This window comes from Nansenia antarctica, assembly GCF_963989245.1.
Source record: "Nansenia antarctica genome assembly, chromosome: 9".
Classification (NCBI taxonomy): Eukaryota; Metazoa; Chordata; class Actinopteri; order Argentiniformes; family Microstomatidae; genus Nansenia; species Nansenia antarctica.
Window position 1 is genome coordinate 4141098 of NC_137679.1, and position 16154 is coordinate 4157251.

The following is a 16154-nucleotide window of genomic DNA, read 5'->3' on the forward strand; positions in this document are numbered from 1 at the left end:
GAGCCCTAAGCATGACATACACTCACCGGCCACCTCGTTAGGTACACTTTTGGCGCTTTTCCATTGACCGGTACGGCGCGGCACGGTTTTATAGTTCTTGTTCGGGATGGGTAGCGAAAGGTACCTTTTTGCCAGGCTGCGTGTGACGTGTGACGCTGCACACCGTTGATTGGTCAATGGAAATCGTCATCCCATGTTCATAGATTTCTTCGCTAACCGCCATCTTTAAATACCACAACAGATTTCGCTCTCGGAAAATGTCACTTGCTGTTTCTGTAATAACTTATTAATAAAGATTAGAAAAATTATGCTAACCATCGTATTATCTTAGTTTAATGTAATTTCAATGCATCATAGAACTTTTATTTACAACAAGCATAACAAAAAAATCGCTATTATGGCGATGTCCTGTGCCTATGCTGTTCCTCAGTCCAGCGGCAGTCAAATGCCGGTAGATTTGCGTCTTGCTCCCTTTAACACATGTCGGCGTTTCCCTGGTTGCGAGATCTAAACTATTAGAACTGAAAGCGGCAGGTAACAGGCACGTAACGTCCATATGCTGTATATATAAATAAATATATTTGACTACCAAGCAAGACACCGGAGCACTCGTATCTATAACAAACGCGGAGATTGTATGAGCCCGCGTCAGTCAGCCTTTCCGTAGAAATACATCGCTCCGTTATATATCTAACGTTACATGTTTTAAGGCTGATCTGTGCATGATAGTGCTGCATTATGTTGATCTATTTATACCGGTCTATTCTTGCCAATTCCTTATTACCAGTGGAAAGGGGGAAGGCTAAAACACTTTGAATGGAATAGATAGGACTTTCCGTTCAATGGAGGAAGCATGATACTCGCGAGTTCATCTCGCTTTTCCCCCCGTTGATGTATTAAGCAATCTAAGCAATCTAATCAGAGCAGTTGTTATTATGTAATATTATTGATGGATGTGCCATTTTTGATGGAGAGCAGTGAGCGGATGACTGGATGTGAGCATGTATTTGACTAATGCCGATAGATTCGCGTCTTGCTCCGAAACCGGAGCTGTCGGCGCAGACAGGATTTTACAGCGTTCCTTCAAACTATCGTAATTCATGAACTATATGCCCAATCTAAATTCAAACAGTTTCTGAAAGCAGAGAAGTTGCACTTTTTGAACAGTTGAACTTTTTTAGGCTTATTACGGTAGTTCACCAACAAAAAAAAGCACAGTGCTCAACGTGTCAGGAGAAATAAAAATAGAATCGTGTCGGCATTTCATGTCGGCATTTCCCTGGTTGCGAGATCTAAACTAGTCTACTAGAACTGAAAGCGGCAAGTAACAGGCACTTAACGTTACATGTTGTAAGGCTGATCTAACGTTACATGTTGTAAGGCTGCGATAAGAATTATTTTGACATAATTCTTATCGCATTTCCCCCCGCTGATCTGTATAGCGGGGGGAATCTTATGACACGTAACTCCTCCTACAGTCCCGGGTCGATCCTGTATAGTGGAAAACGTCTCGTACCCGGAACTGTTCAAAAGCGTGCTGAGGCGAGCCGTGCCGAGCCGGTCAATGGAAAAGCGCCATTTGCTAGTATCGTGTTGGACCCCCTTTTGCCTTCAGAACTACCTTACTTCTTCGTGGCGTAGATTCAACAAGGTGCTAGAAACATTCCTCTGAGATTTTGGTCCATATTGACATTATCGCATTGACATTGCCGATTTGTCGGCTGCACATCCATGACGCGAATCTCCCGTTCCACCACATCCCAAAGGTGCTCGATTGGATTGAGATCTGGTGACTGTGGAGGCCATTGGAGTACAGTGAACTCATCGTTATGTTCAAGAAACCAGTTTGAGATGATGTGAGCTTTGTGACATGGCGTGTTGTCCTGCTGGAAGTAGCCATTAGAAGTATAGAGTATAAAGGGTCATAAAGGGATGGACATGGTCATAAAGGGGTGGACATGGTCAGCTACAGTACTCAGGTGGGCTGTGGCGTTTAAACGATGCACAATAGGTACTAAGGGGCCTAAAGTGTGCCAAGAAAAGCGCTTTCAGAGATGCTCCTCTGCATACCTTTGTTGTAACAAGTGGCTATTTGAGATACTGCTGCCATTCTATCAGCTCCAACCAGTCTGGCCATTCTCCTCTGACCACCCCCTTTTTTTTGCTGCTTACTGGATATTTTTTGGCTGTACGGGACAATCCCAGTAGATCAGCACTTTCTGAAATACTCAAAACGGGACGGCTGTGGCGCAGGAGGTAGAGCCGGCGTCTAATGATCGCAAGGTCAGCAGATCACCGGTTCGATCCCCGGCTGACCTCATGTCGAGGTGTCCTTGGGCAAGACCAGGTCATTGTAAGGCACTTTGGAGTAAGGTGAACCAAAGTAGAGTAACTCAAAGTAGAGTAACTCAAAGTAGAGTAACTCAAAGTAGAGTACCGTATTTTCCGCACTATAAGGCGCACCGGATTATAAGGCGCACCTTCAATGAATGGCCTATTTTAGAAATGTTTTCATATATAGGGCGCACCGGATTATAAGGCGCACTGTCGTTTTTTTTTTTTTTTGACTGGGGTTGCGTTATGCATCCACTAGATGGAGCTGTGCTAAAGGGAATGTCAACAAAACAGTCCGATAAAGTCAAACTTTATTAAGCGTTCTGACAACTCCGTTCACTCCCATGGTAACGTTGTTCAAACGTTAATGTGCATATTAACAATATTAACAATATCTCCCAGCCTTGTTCACTCTTCTCCCAAACGTGGAGGGGAACTTTTCCCTGATTCAGTAAACACGTAGTAAAAGAAACAGTCTGATAGTATTGTCGTTAGGTATACTGTGTCGTCGGAAACGTATCTACTGCCATCGATAATGTTCTCTCTTCTCTTGGGGTTCATAACAACGTAATGATCAGAGTGATCTTAAGTTCAAAATCTAAAGCCTATGATACACGGGCAACTGTGAAGAAAAGGACAGGATGTTATCCTCCTTCTCGTCAGGTTCTCCTCCTTCATTTAAGATGTCTTTGTCTTTGTAGACCTCAAGCTTCACATTCCAAAGGCATGGGTGTTCTACAATGACATGGAGACAGAGGGATGAGATGTTCATTAATTCAATTCAGTCAAACATTCAAACTTTATTTCAGTAAACACGTAGTAAAAGAAACAGTCTGATACCACTAAATCAAACGTTAGTGCATAACTCAACATTGTTCAGTTATGTATAACACGTAAAGCTCACTTTTTCAGTTCATTCCTCGTCCACGAATCCCTTGAATTCTTCTTCTTCAGTGTCCGAATTGAACAGTTGGGCGAGTACGGCATCCATTCAGAGCACATGATAGCATAACAATAGCATAGCATTCGCGGAGATTCCAAGATGGCGGCCGTCGTTTACTGATTACCGTAATGCTGCAAGCGGTGCGGCTTTGTAGTTTACCAGTCGTACTGAAACATTTTATTATTAATAAAAAAAAAATATTGGTCATGTAATTTTTACATTTTGATCCATATATAAGGCGCACCGGATTATAAGGCGCACTGTCGTTTTTTTTCTTTTTTTTTGGACTTTTAAGTGCGCGGAAAATACGGTACTCAAAGTTGAGTAAACCAAAACAGCCCGTCTGGCACCAACAACCATGCCACGCTCAAAGTCAATTAAATCGTATATCAGGGCTTGACATTAAGCTTTTTCAGGTACTTGTCCTTCGGACAAGTGAACTTATCTTTTACTTGTCCAAATCCAAAGATTTTGAAAAAGCAATAATATTAATAATAATATATTATACTCTCACCGGCCACTTCATTAGGTACACCTTTTCAACTGCTTGTTAACGCAAATATCTAATCAGCCAATCATGTGGCAGCAATTCAACGCATTTAGGCATGTAGACATGGTCAAGACGATCTGCTGAAGTTCAAACCAAGCATCAGAATGGGAAATAAAGGTGATTTAAGTGACTTTGAACCTGGCATGGTTGTTGGTGCCAGACGGGCTGTTGCGTGATATTATAGTGTCAATATGGACCAAAATCTCTGAGGAATGTTTCCAGCACCTTGTTGAATCTATGCCGCGAAGAATTATGGCAGTTCTGAAGGAAAAAGAGTGGGTCCAACCCCAAGGTGTGCCTAATGAAGTGGCCAGTGAGTGTATGTGTATGCAAATAACACATTTGACTACTATTGATTTGATAATGATGTATCCTTAATTTTCAAATGTATTCATTAAACAATATTTTGTAATTATTTAAAATTATTATGATGGGGTAATCAGTGATTACCCTAACCCTTTTAGATTAAGATTGGCTACAAAAGGGATGAATATCTAGGAATATTTACCAAAAAAATGTGTAACTATAGTCCCTCCCAGCTTCCATTGGGGAATCATTTTTTGCTAGCATATTATTATTTGCTAGCTTTTGGATAGTATCCTATATTCAAATTGAGAAATCTATCATTAGTGTCATTCTGAAGTTCGCATTGCGATGTGCTGGTCTTAAAACTTCAAACCTAAAATATAGAACTACATGAAAATAAGCGGCATTGAGAAGAAGCAAATATGCGTTCACGCGAATGGCACTAGTGACAGGAACCCACAACGTAGGCTACACTATGGCTGCGTTCGTAAACTCGCTCTGGAATATGATCAGCACTCATGGAATGCCTTTTGTCCAATCAAATTACTTGGTCTCTTTATGACGTTGAACACAGTGTGCGCTCTGGCGCTCTGAGCGAATTTACGAACTATGACAATAACGAACTACGAGAGACTGAAATAGCCTCAGCGAGAATGAGGCGCAGCATCGCTTTGCTTGTAATATTTTTTTTTACTATTCAGATCGGAAGGAGGAATTAATGTTTTGCAGATATTAATACATAATGATTTCTTTTTTTGTTTTAACTTGTCCATCGGACAACTGCAGGAGGAAGTCCACTTGTCCGAACATAAAATGTACTTAAAATGTACAGTGTTTCCTCCAGGAATATTTCCATTGGTGGCGGATAGCCCTGACCCCGCACGCGCGCTCAAAACAACGTTTTTTATTTTATTTTATTTTTTCAAAGAATAAAACTGGAACATTGTTTGTCGTGTGTGAAAATAACAATGATACAGTCTGAATCTGCCGCGCAATGAGTGAGAGGTTTGGTCAATTGTGAAGAATAACTGAGGATTAATATCTAATTGGGATTATATTTAAGGGTAACGAATCACTCTATGGGAAAGATAGTTGCCTTCAGTTATTGGTAGATAGGAAAGGTTTTTTACAATTACTCGCTTACATTTAATAAGATCATTTTCGCTGCTCTCTGTAAAGCGCATTGGGTCACTTTTGTGAGAAATGCGCTATAGAAATAAAATGTGATTTGATTTGATATCAATCAATCAATCAAACTTTATTTATGTTCTATAGCACAAATCATGCATTGAATGTAACTCCAAGTGCAGTATTTACTAAACCACAATATAATAAAACAAGAGCTATACGGATCAAGAGTGTTTGTGCACAGCGCCACTGTGTGTGAAGGCGCTACTGAAAGTGATGACAGAACGCATGTCTCAGAAGATACGCGGTCACTTAGTGACGCAAAGGTAGTTCTGTATTTATCTCTATCTGTATTAGTACATTTATTTTGAAAGCTCTATTTTGACAGCTCTACCATGGGCACTTTTATTTTGATGGGGCATTCTTTGTTGATTGACTTACGACAGTTCAGGACAAGTCAGTCTCGCGGCATGTGGTTTTTATGAAAAGCTTTAAGTATGTTCACTGCATAATTCTAAGTCTAATATTTCAGTGATTATTGAGCAGTATTCAACTATTTAAATACATTGAGCAGCAGCTGAAACTTTGTCTAAGAACCAAGATATTGAGAAAGCAGTTCATTCAATGAAGACGCTGTTCCAAGAGATGATCTTCCGTGCAGGGACTTCTGCCACCATGTCGTGTTATTCTATTAAACATACACGTGAGTCCTTCTGTATTTCAATGTAAGTGTCTTTATTTTAACTCGCTCTGTAAGCTCTACAATACCGGTCTCTTGTTGTCTCGTCGTAACCTGCCCACCTGACCTGGGGGGTATTCCATCAACGTCGCTAAAGGAAAAAAACCTGGCTTATTTTTGATAACTCTCGCGAGACCTATCAGAATATGCCTGGATATTTTTAAGAACTCTCGCGAGATTTATCAGACTAAACCTGGATTTTCCCTTTAGCGATGTTGATGGAATACCCCCCTGATGTCACTATGGTGGCCTGTACACAATAATACCACAGTTCACATTTAGACCAATCAGGAGCCCTTGTGTCACGTCGTCAACTGAATGTCATTAATCTGATTTTGGATCAGCGGTTAGAGAGAGATGGGCGTGGATTTAGGTGCACTTTTAGTCAACATCCATTATAGCGCTGATCTAGGATCAGATATATTTTAATCAGCTAAAATGTTCAGATTATTATTTTATTTTTTTTGAGATTTTTTTTTTTTTTTTTGTGGACTGAATCAATTCGTGGCGGAGGAAATTAATTCGTGGCGGCCCGCCACCAATAAATACATGTAGAGGAAACACTGGTACTTGTCCCGGACAAGCGGACAAGCCTTAATGTCGAGCCCTGGTATATGATTATGTATATGCATGCCTAACTGAAATGCTTTTGTCTTTCTTTCTCTTCCTCTCTCCCCCTCTCATCCCTCCCTCCTCTTTCTCCCCCCCCCCCCACCCCAGTATATTCATGGCCCAGGAGAGCAGCAACGGCAGTGGGGTGTACGCAGGGTGGCAGAGGCTGGCCGTGATCAAGGCCATCCCTATGCCCATGGCCATCTCTCTCTTACAGTACAGCCCCGGGCGCAGGATGTGCTTCATAGTGGGGGGCAAAGACCAGTTCGGACGCTATGGACCCTACAGTGACGTAGAGAGCGTGGTCCTCTAACCTGTGGACCTCTCTGGGTGCTTGTGTATGACCTTAAAGCAGACCTGGGCATTGTACGGCCCAGAAATACGGCCCGCGGGGTGATTCTGACCGGTCCGCAAAAGATCGCATGATGATGAAAAAAAAAAAAGAAAAAAAAACGATATTCTCACAAATATTTTCAGTTGCTAATTTGGCCCCCTGGGAAAAATAATTACTCACCCCTGCCTTAAAGTGTGTGTGTGTGTGTGTGTGTGTGTGTGTATAAAATCATCAAATCAAAATAAAAAAAAATCCGATTTAGATTTGATGATTTTACACACAGTGTAAAGTGCGTGTGTGTGCGTGCGTGCGTGCGTGCGTGCTACAAAAGCTGTCTTCCGATTCCTCCGATCTTGATTGTGATTCAATGATTTTAGATTTGAAATCTCTGCCTGTGATATACCATTATAATTTGTAGTCATAGGAGGTCCTCCTCTATTTGGCCATGCCGGAAAGGACAAAAGTCAAATGTATGTCCATTATAACCACTAACTCTCTACCTCTAAATGATGTTTAAATAGCTGTAGAACAGCACCTGCCCACGGTGGCTGTAAGGGAATTACCCTAGGCTGCATCATCTCATGTTCACCAGTAGGGGACAGCAGAGCATCAGGAACGATAGACACACTATGTTTATTTAACCCTGCACCCGAAGGCTTCTGAAAGAATACGTTTAGCACACCATTCCCTAAAGTCTACTGTCATTAAATGAACTAGGAATAGTCATTCCAGCTAGGAGTTGTCATTTAGGAATTCTGTTCTGGAGGATCGTTTTTGAGGGTCGTATTGTCTAGCTATACTGGCTAAATAAGTAAGCTAGAACGTTGCAAAAGGAGGTAGCGGAGGCAGAAACTCCATGTGAAAAAACAACACTAAAGCATAATGAAAATACATGCAGTGTTTCTATATGTTTTTGGGGGTTGTTTATGGTCATTCTAAAGATGTATTTAGCTTTTGGCCTGTAATGGTTAGGATTGGGACAGATAAATTGATTTGGGATAAGTGGTTGGGGGCAACTTTCTACCAGGAGTGCCTTGACATGGCAGCTGTAAAGATGTCCAGAGTCAGAGTGGTTGTAGGGGAGGAAGTGGGAGCCCAACAAATCTCGCACTTATGTCAATAAGAAAAAAAAAACTTTTGGAAATGGATTTATGTATTGTAATGTGAATACTGCTGATATTGTGGAAAAACACCAATAAAAAGAGTCTAAAAAAACTAAATAGAAGAGTGAATTGTTTAGATGTATCAATGTGTATCACACAGACCTATGTAGCAGAGGATAGAAGAACAGAGAAGAGGGATATCCTTATACCAGCATGTTTTTTTAAAAAATAAACATACAGAGAATACAGTTTTAAAGCTAATGTGTCGATAACAAAAAGGTTGCAAACAGAGACCGATTTATACTTAAAAAAATAAATTAAAAAAAAGTATATGTAGCCTAACCTCTCCCCCACTCACAAAAACTTCACAAACAAGAAAGACAGTGGAAAAAAAACATCTTCATGGTGCATATCAAAATGTTTACAGTTAGTGCTACAGATAAATATTAGGTAGTCAAAGGAGCAGAAACAAAATAGAAGAGAAAAAAAACAACCATAACCAACAGCCAGCTTCACAGAGGTATACCCTGGAACTGCAATTTTTCTATGGTCATATTTTGAAAACATTTGCTGTAGACCCATGCAGTGTGTATTTAATTATCTTCCAGCTTGCTAAAATGAGGACATTTCTGATCCAAGCCTCGTGGGATGGAGGAGAGAATGACTTCCAACAAAGTAATATCAGTCGTCTACTCTAGCTAACAGGGTTAGGAAGGCCACAAGGTCCACTTTCATTCTTGGCAGGACCACTGTATTAGGTACAGTGGTCCTGCCAATAGAGCTGTAGATGGAACTGGGTCAAAGGGCACCCTGGGTCAAAGGGCACCCGAAGTACCTCCGTTAATGTGTCAAACATACTGGACCAGTAGTTCTGAAGAGATGGGCAAGACCAACACATGTTAATCAACGAGGCAGGACTTTGTCGACACCTATCACATTTGACATTGAATGAAACCATGTTTGGCACATACAGATGAAGAGTGGACCCAGAGAAGTATATCATCCCATAAGTCGTCTGTAATGTCTTCACCTATATCCTGTTCCCAGGATGTTTTAATAGCTAACAATGAGGAACTCTGAAGGGAGAACATTCTCATATCCAGGCCCGGGGTGGCTAATCGGGAGGATCTGGAGTTTTCCCGGTGGGCCTGTCTGGTTTTGGGCCGGTCTGGGCCAGTGTTCAGACGTGGTAGTACTTGCAAGCCGATACCGTTCTGGGCGGCTGGGCCGGTACCATTCTGGGCCGATACCATATAAATAGGGTGACCAGATGTCCCGCTTTGCGCGGCCACGGGGCCAGTGTCCATCTAAAAAAAGCGCTGCAAACAAGCGCCTACATGTTCAGTTGCAGCAGAACGGCCAGATTCTATGGAACGTCTTCAGCCTATCAGGAAACAGCATTCATGTTTCCATGGCAACGGCCCCACGTGGATATCCGCTTGTTAAGTCGTGACGTGTTTCCGGGTCCCAACGTTGGCTGAGGCGCTGTCTTCGAAATGGAGAAATAATAATAATAATTTATTATATTTATATAGCGCTTTTCCGAGGCTCAAATACACTGACAATATGGAGAAAACGGGAAAGTGCTGTGTCCCTTGTTGAATGAATAGATCCGAGTCTAAAAAACGATTAAACTGTCATTCTACCGCTGTAGTTCAGAGGTACTCTGGTGCGGAGAATTTCTGGTTTGAACCCGGAAATGGCTAAACGTCACTTTTGACGTCAGACTTAACAAGCGGATAGGGAGCTGGCTGAATGTGCGAACCACCCGCTGACTCAAAGGGCTCGTAAAGTGAAACTGTCAACAATATCTAGTTTTCGTATTTTTTCATTCACCAACTTGAAGTTTTAAAGTACCCACTCGATATAATAAACAACAGTTTAACGATCACTAAATACTTATAATTTCTGGATTGGATTCACTGTTTCGTTTGCCGTAGGCTACTGAACATACTGGTAAGGGACCACTTTACTTGTAAACATACTTTTGTTTTAGGACGTGTTCAAAATCAAGGACTGTGTGTTCATCTATTTATGTGTTTTTAGCATGTGCATGTTGTGTGATGTTCTAAAAACGTAGTTAGACGTTTGTAGCGATGTACCACTGTTAGCCGCTAGCTGTTAACAGCATTTGTTGCTGCACCAGAGTGATTTTTCTCCCAGTCTCTGTCTGAGGTGCACCAACATTCAAATACTTGTGTCGTCTTCAATTCGAATTTTCCAATTTCAATGTATGACACATCATTTGAAAGCTTACAATCTGTAGTTTCAGGCTATGTAGAACACTGAAAAATGACTTGGGCAATTGGTTTATCCTTTGACCAGCTGGTATCACTGTCATTGTCTGAATGAGTGCAGAGTTAGACAGCTATGTCAATGCATTTGTGTTGCAAATGGGAGGCAAGTTAGCTAGCTAGATAGCCTACATACTCATTCATCTACAGGCCTAACACTGTCAGGCTACTTTTCTTTATTAATATACTAAATTGATACTGCACTTTGACTTCACTTTCTGCCCCTACAGATACTTTATTGTGAGGTTCACATTCAAATAAAAATATATTTGTTATAGAATTGTTAAGTTTTTATCTGCATAGTCTATTATTGGATGCTACTGAATAAACCAAACAGAATAGGAAACAGAATGGAAATGCATAGCCTATATATTTTTAAAATTGGAGAGACATAGCTCTCAACTCGGCCATGGGGGGCGGGTCCGGGCCCACATTGTCCCACACAAACATACAGTGGAGCCCCTAGACTTTTGGGGGCCCTAAGCAAACAACATTATGGAGGCCCCTGGTAAGGGTCTTAGGCGGGTGACGATGTGGACATTTAAAAATGTATTTATTTCCCTGACACTAAAATATAATACGGTTTTACGAAGCCTTTTAGAATCGCTGCTTTCGTGCCTTGGCTGCAAATGCTGCCACCAGATCTTCCAGGTCCAAAGATCTTCTAACCTCCTGTTCTATTGAGATTTGTGCCAGCCCTGAAAGCCTTTCCTGGCTCATGGTGGACCTCAGGTAAGTCTTTATAAGCTTCAGGCTCGAGAAGCTTCTCTCGCCAGATGCGACAGTGACCGGAAGTGTTAACAGGAGCCGCAGGGCAATACTGAGATTCCCATAGAGATCTAGAAGTTCCTCCTTGTATATGTAGTCCAACATCTGTCTTGGAGAGACACACACATCATCAGGGAATGTGTGGATAGCAGCCCTGACCTGCATCACCATCTCCTCTCCATCGATGTCATCCATAGTTTTTTCAAGATTTAGGCACTGCTTCTGAAGCCTTCCAGACGTATTTGCCTTTGTCATTTACTCTTTGGAGAACATAAAACTATACAGGCTGTAAATATCCTCCATCTTTGAGAACCTGCTAGTGATACTGGTGAGGGCGGCGTCCACCATTGGAAGAAAAAACTCCCGATTGAAGAGGTCATCTGGTGTAGACAATGTTTGTTCTTGATGTTGTTTTATCATAATTATATCCACTTACCACTATCCTGGTGTCGTTTTTCATTGTCTTCTCGTTTCTTTTTTCTTTTTTGGTGACCAGAAATGTGCGATCGCTTCATGATTGCTGCTGACAGTTGAGAGGCAGCTAGAAGCTTCATGATTGCTGCTGACAGTTGAGAGGCAGCTAGACAGTTGAGAGGCAGCTAGACAGTTGAGAGGCAGCTAGAAGTCAATTTCAAGCTAGAAGGGGGCGGGGCCCCACTAGGGGGGTTTTGGGGCAGCGGCGTGGATACTGCCAATAGCGGTTACGGATATGGATGTCCGTGGTGTTATAGATCATATAATAACGCCGTAATTGCAGGGAATACTTTACCAAACTAGCTATTTCACAATGAAAAGTAGTTAAACTCTTAACTACCCTAACCCTCATATTGTTTAGCTTGTCAAACTAAAACTGTCCTTGGATGAATGTATGCGCTGCGCAGCGCGAGCAGACTCAGAGCGACTGAACGCTGAATGCCATGATTTCCATTGAAAATACATTCATCCAAGGACAGTTTTAGTTTGACAAAAAGGCCCTTTTTGTTTGGTGGCCCCAAGTAATTGCCTTGGTTGCCTCTATGGACGGGGCGCCTCTGCAAACATACTCCTTTTCCCACATTTGGTTTGTTGGGACCTGGTCACCCTAGTGGTGGCCCATTGCTGCTATCACAGTAGAAGGCACAGGTCAGCTGTTGTACCAGTGTGGGAACAATGAAGCAAACCCATGACATAGCATCCTGTAAATGTAGAGAAGACTGTAGAGAACAGTGAGTCTGCTATTACAGACTAAAATACCAAGGTTGTAATTACATGATTGTAATATACTGTAATCGGTTGTGAACTAAAGTGGGCCGGTCTGAGGCATGAAACTCCAGAGTTGAAAATGAGTCCCACTCCGGCCCTGCACACACTCATAAACTGTATATACTGTATAGGCCTGTAGAATTTGTCTTATTGCACACACATTCATGCCTGTGGGGGTTACACCTTTTTAAGGCCATTGTTGCATTCCTAAAGGGGGGTTTCATGATGGTCATCCTTTTGTCCTAAACCACATTGTCCCCACATGCTCATTTCAAAATGGCCACCTATCTTCCTGTGACTTTTAACCTGAGTGACACTGTGTGTAGCCTGACCCCTTTCCACACCTTGGTCATTGGGGGTATAAAGGTGAGGACAAAACACCAAGGGACCATCAGAGAGAAGTGCTGTCATCTGTAATTTGGATTAATAAATAGTCTCAAAACTCTGAAGTTTTACTCGTGATCTATTTCAACCAAACTCTTTAAAGTCAAGATACTGCATACTCTTCTCCCCTATAAGAGGGGAACTCTGAAGCTGCGTCATCAGACATGTGCTCAACCGACTCTTGAACTCTGTCTGACCTCGGTTTTGTGTCTGTCTCTTGCTTTGCAAGCAATAAAATAATCACGTAACTCATATCGTGGTGTACTCATATCTTTATTTCTTGAACTACATCTCTAAAGAGGCAGTATTGCAGAGTGGTTTACCCAAGAATATTTACCATAGGATTCATCAGCTTTAACTCTATCAGTGCTGCTTGCATCATAACTTATCCTTTATAGGACGAGATTCCTGGAATTCCAGGAGCAGCATTCTGATTCCAAGCTACTGCATACATCATTTGTTTACAAAATCTCTGGTTAACACAAACATGAACCACACAGTAAAAAGTCCTTGTTGCTTTGGTTATGAAGCGGTGCAACACTTGTTCTGCTCTCATAAAGGTCTTTAGGAGTCATAATAATCATAGTCAAGGAGAACATTACATTACATTACATTACATTACAGTGATGTTAAATGTTCCTGTATGTTTCTGGCCATAAAACTCAAACCCAAATCTCATGTAGAAGAGCACATTTATTTAATTTCTCATCTTCACAACAACTTAAAGAGACACTACAGTACTTGATAATGTTGCAATAATAAATATGTTCATGGTAACAGATAAATCGATTTCAGTTTAATAAATAAATAAATAACATGAAATCATTTTACATTGTAAAGCTTTTAACACTGAAAGGATGACATTATTGGCAATAAAATAGGCCTAATGTTGACCAAAAATACTGGAGGCATCAATAAATAGATAGATTAATGAATAAATAGTCCTGAGTTAGTACAACAATAAATATAATAAAACATGTTTCAATAAATAGTTATTATTAAATAGTCCTCCACACGCACGCACGCACGCACGCACGCACGCACGCACACACACACACACACACACACACACACACACACACACACACACACACACACACACACACACACACACACACACACGACCCTCTCTGATAACGTTGATCTGCACCTGTCTCATGTTGTGTCTATGAGGCATTGGTGAGTTTTGTGAAGATAAAATATATTCAGATTAACTGCCTGTTAAAGATTTGAGAGGTCTTTATTCCAGGAAGACAAAGTCATCAAGATCAACAGTAAGTTTGGAAAAATACATTCAGAATGTGTCAACCAAACGCAGATAAACGTTCAACACCCAGTTCACATGTATTATTTTTTATACAATCAGTCGGTGTTATAGATCAAAATTGATTCCTCAAGTTTCTAACACTCTCACCATCAAGGCATACATACTGAAAAATGTATTGTACTTTGCTGATGGGACAGTTCAACTCACTGTGGACAGTCCGGTTAGAACTATGATGTTCTTAGGAGATGGGTTCCCATAACCAGGCCTTGTTACCATTTAGGGTTCTTTAATGAGCTTGTGAATTTGTGGTTTCTGTAAACATATCAAATGTACAGATCTCTATAATAAACCTAAAATAATACTCTACCTAGGTGCATACTGTCCACGAGGCTAAAGGCCGATTTAAACTTCTGCGTAAAATCGATGGCGTAGGCTACGGCGTAGCTTGCGTTGGCCCGCGTGGCCTTGCGTTGCCTACGGAGAGGGTTGACGCGCACATCTCCAAAAATGTAAGTACGTGTCAGTTTCTACGCAACCGTAAGCTCTGTGATTGGTCCGCTTGGTAGCTAATGATTCCGACAAGATTCCGACTCTCTCGTCGGCCAAAATGCGGAAGCCATGACAGAAATGTCATTTACTTTTTCTGTAATTACTTACTAATAAAGATTAGAAAAATTATGATAACCATTGTATTATCTTAGTTTAATGTCATTTCAATGCATCATAGAACTTTTATTTACAACAAGCATAAAAAAAAAAATAACGCTATTATGCCGCTTTGAGTAGAGCGCCCTATGGAAGCGTCAGGCACAACCCGGAGGCACCCTTTGCGGGTTAATAACTGTGGTTTACCGTGGGTTAGGATAACAATTCAAACGTGTCCGGATAGGGGAAAGGACAGGGAATCTGAAACCATTTGAATGGTGTCGATTAGACACTCCTATCACGATCGACACAGCTAGGAGCTAATTCCCGGGAAGAACTTGTCTCTCCCCCCGCTGTCAACGGGAGTTTCATCCACCAGGAAGCGGTGGTGCGCGCAGCAGCGCGGGGGGGGGGGGACCCGTCACTTACGGCCGAATATCCCCACGTCACAATGGGTTAGAATTCCAAACAAAAATTCTCCATGACCAGAATAGCATGCTGAACACACTGAACTTCGAATGGAGTCTTAAGGCCGATTTAGAGTTCTGCGTCGAATTTACGTGCGTAGCTTACTTAGCCTCTTACGTAGGTCTCGCAATTTACACTTCTGCGTAGGCCGCGCTGCAATTACACCGTCACATCGCTAGGTGGCAGTGTGTTTTCAGCCCCTGTGCTGTGCCTCTTCCGGTTAGGAACTCAACGGAGCTCAAAGCTCAAAGCTGCATAATAGCGATCTTTTTGTTGTTATGTTTGTTGTATATAAAAGTTCTATGATGCATTGAAATGACATTAAACTAAGATAATACGATGGTTATCATAATTTTTCAAATCTTTATTAATAAGTAATTACAGAAAAGGTGAATGACATTTCTGTCATGACTCCCTCATTTTGGGCGACGAGAGAGTCGGAATCTTGTCGGAATCATGTTCTACCAAGCGGACCAATCACAGAGCTTACGGTTACGTGCGCGCTGACGCGTGGTTAGATTTTTTGAGAGGAGCGTGTCAAGGCTACGCAAGGGCACGTGGGACTACGTAAGCTTACGCGTAGCCTACGGCGTCGACTCTACGCAGAAGCCTAAACCGGCCTTAAGTCATGTACCGTTAACGAGATAGAATAAGAAAAGCACATTTTTCTATGCCGCTATGAGTACCGACCAACGCGACGCGGTCCGCGTAGAACGTAGAACTAGAACGTAGAACTATAAACTTGGAGACCCCTTACGTAGGCTACGGCGTAGACGTGCGTAAATTCGACGCAGAAGCTTAAATCGGCCTTAAGGCATGCACCTTCACGTGTGTAACACGCATGTGCATTAACACGCATGTGCATTAGTACGCATGTGCATTAACACGCATGTGCATTAACACGCATGTGCATTAACACGCATGTGCATTAGTACGCATGCACCAGTGTCCAATGATAGCTCAACCTCCCCAACTGACGAAACATTAGAATAAGTGGATTCTAATACACAGCAAATGCCCCTTAATTATCATTACAC

At 41.8% G+C, this 16154-nt stretch overlaps 1 protein-coding gene across 4 annotated transcripts in view; it reads right to left on the bottom strand.

Moving 5' to 3' along the window:
• The window catches only part of LOC308165162 (NLR family CARD domain-containing protein 3-like), a 469264-nt gene that overhangs the window by 368469 nt on the left and 84641 nt on the right, over positions 1-16154 (bottom strand). The window lies entirely within an intron of this gene.